Source organism: Ambystoma mexicanum, chromosome 13, assembly GCF_040938575.1.
Source record: "Ambystoma mexicanum isolate Mex_15411 chromosome 13, UKY_AmexF1_1, whole genome shotgun sequence".
Taxonomy (NCBI): Eukaryota; Metazoa; Chordata; class Amphibia; order Caudata; family Ambystomatidae; genus Ambystoma; species Ambystoma mexicanum.
The window spans coordinates 641,640,332-641,643,611 of NC_090938.1; the positions used below are offsets into that span (position 1 = coordinate 641,640,332).

Sequence of the window (3,280 nt, forward strand, 5' to 3'; positions counted from 1 at the left end):
GAGCCCAGGTTAGGCCGGCGCAGCCTTTCATTGTTTGAGTTCTTTTAAGTGAGCCCCCTTTATGATGTGTGCGCAACCTTATAGCGCTAGGGAGCAACACAACAATGCCAAAAAACGAGCACAGGCGCATTCCTATAACTCATGATGGGGGTTATGCGTACATCAAAGGAGCATTTTTATTCTGTGGGGGTAGGACATTTTAAATATGTAATTATATCTGCTTATCTGAATGCCAGTGGCCATTAACGCGAGAACACAGACTCACAATCACAAAGCAAAACAAAAGGTGATGGTCGCTGGACTGTTTAGAATTAATTCTAAACCTTAGACAATTGCTCTGTCCAGACCATCGTTCTTCGCCTGCCCAGCCATTGCAGGAAGGGGAAAGACCACCTGCTTATCAGGCCTGGTCTCACCTAGAGACGCAAGCTACACCTGCCCAGCCCTCACCTCTTTTGTTTTGTTTGCTGGAGGACCAGCCGCAGCATCCCTCGTCAGGGCCTGCATTGTGCCCATCTATGATATCCTGGGCACACTTTTCAAAGTTCAAAGTATCATCAGGTGGTTCTAGGACTCAAACTAGGGGTTGTTTCATTGGTTTGTTATTATCACAGAGCTCAAGTCCTAAATAAAAAGTAGGCATGGCTGTGAGCTAATCAATGGGAGCGGAGTGGATGTCACATGAGCTGAAGTAGCCGGAAGTGAAACATGCACAGCACATTTCTTCTAGTTTGCCTTTCCCAACTGAAGAAAGTGCACAGGACAGTGCGCATTTGCCAAGGGGACAGAGATTCTATAACAGTGCTGGTGCTGCTTTTTTTTGGACTTGGGTTTGTATGGCAACTTCTGGCACAGCCTCTAACATTGTGCACAATGTTTACCCATTTTCTAGGGCGTTTGAAGTATAGGTGCGCTGTGGGCATTCATTATACAGGCGACATCGGGTGTCACCAAGTCAGGGTCCAGTCTGCCAGTCTCCTGGCGCACCATCTACTCCTGCACCAAGACACAGGGAGGAGTGGAGTGGGGGCTAAGGCTCTGGCTTGGCCATCACGTTACATTTCAAATAGCATTTGCAGTAAAAGCCAGTAGCGGCGATACACTATAACTCACGATTCCAGGCCTGCTTCTTGTCGCTAGGCACAAATCTGTATCTGTATAACCAACTGTGACTTTTCATTGGGATATAAAGTGCAGACTGTGCATGTTTTTTGCTGTTGTTCTGAAGCAGTTTCAAGGAATCCCTACTGTGACAGGTCTGGGAACGATGACAATGAATATCAATGTTTAATGTTGTAATTCTACCTGTGTAGAAAGATATCCAAATAAATGTTGGAAATCGAATAATTTAAGAAATTTTGCATTTAAGCAGTAATATACATTTCTATTGTTCAAGGGTATTGCGTCATGCCACATGGAGGTCATACATCAAAGAGGCCAAGTGGAAGCCAGCAAAGAAAAGCATAAAGGAAAAGGGATGAATCACAAAAAGCACTGGCTGGATCCATGCTTCTACATGTCGCGAGACCAGATGTCCAGGGTTCATCAAAAGACACGGTTCCTCGGTCTCCAATTGATGATGCTGAGTCTTCTGATGCCAGCATGCATTCTGTGGCAAAGCAAGGAATGGAAAGGGAAGTTAAGGAGAAAAATGTGAATATTTTAAGTGATGCTTCCTTCTGCAATATACCAGTACCAGATTATTCTCGGGTTGAAATCCTCAAAAGAGGAAGTGCTTCTTTTCAGAACAAAGATGGGCCTTTCAGTGTTGCCTCCCGTAATAAGGAGGTTGAGGAAGTTTGGGAATATAATGATCCTGATTGCTCGGGATTGGGGCAGGAGAATGTGGTTCCCAGACCTTCTGAAGATGGCCATCTGCCCTCCAATCTCATTTTCCCCAAAGAGAGGACCTACTCTAACAAGAGGGAGGTCGCATTCTTCACCCAGAATCAGGCAAGATGCAAAAGCAAAAAGAGATGAGCGTCAGCTATCAAAGGAGTGCTTTTACAAGGTGATGCCAAATGGCAAGAAAATGCTGCGATCATGGATGGTTTACTCACTCATCAGTGAGAAATTATATTGATTTTGGCGCCGACTCTTTGCTGTTAATGTTATAGATACGACATCAACATTTGTGACTGGGTTTCAGATGTGGTGGAAACTGAGCCTGAAAGTATATAATCACGAGACATCCGAAGAGCACCTACGTTGCCTTGAACAATGGAAAACTTTGGCAGCAGGACTTAGGCTGCACAAAACAATTGACGTCGAAAGTATTGCTATGATGGATATGAAGAAAAACAAGTGGAGGGACGCCTTGCAAAGGTTGCTTGATATCACACTGTTTCTTGCCAAGCAGAATGTGGCATTCCGTGGCCACAAGGAAGATGACTTTTCATTGAATAAAGGGAACTTTTTTGAGATGGTTGAGATGCTTTCTAAATATGATCCAGTGCTTAAAGAGCATGTAATGAGATTAAAGCAGACCACATGTAAATTTAAAGCATTAGTATCTTACCTTGCACCAAAAACTCAGAATGAGTTTATAAATGTTCTGGCAAATCATGTGAAGGAGTTGATTGTCTTGGATATAAAGTCTGCAAAGTATTTTGGGATCATGTTCGACAGCACACCTGACATATCACACACTGACCAGATGTCCGAGGTGATCCGATATGTGAAAATCCACAATGGGAAAGTTGAAGTGAGAGAAGCGTTTTTAGGATTTTTCCCTTTAAAGGGGAAAAAAGCTGCTGACCTCAGTTCTGACATGCTTAAACATTTGGAAAGTGATGGACTTGACATAATGATGTGCCGCGCTCAAGGTTACGATAATGCACTGCTGCCACCATGGCTGAAATCCATGGAGTGGTACAAGCCATTCTGAAAATAAAGAACAAGAAATATTTTTAATGGATGCGTGGACCATTCTCTTAACTTGTGTGGCCAACACTCTTTTGCTGAAAATGCATCATGCATGACTTTTTTTGGAACTCTTGACACAGTGTTTTCCTTCTTTGCTGCTTTTTTTTGGAGCTCTGTGCAAAATCTCATTATCTTGCTACCATTTATTCAGCAGGCCAGCCCGAACTGGCTTGAACACTTTTCTGCTACCTGAACATTGAAAACCTTTGCTGAACACACTGATATGCTCGTTGTGACACAGTTGTGATCAATTGTGAACACTTGCTTTGTTGTCACTGCATCTTTGTTGACATTCCTTGGCTGAAACCTTTGCATTAGAACTGGATTTGTACTGACTTGGAATTGTGCGCATATG

General features: G+C 43.4%; 1 pseudogene; it reads left to right on the forward strand.

Moving 5' to 3' along the window:
• The first annotated feature begins 1,506 nt into the window (after positions 1 to 1,506).
• On the forward strand, positions 1,507 to 2,913 carry LOC138520485 (zinc finger MYM-type protein 1-like; annotated as a pseudogene).
• The last annotated feature ends 367 nt before the right edge of the window (positions 2,914 to 3,280 follow it).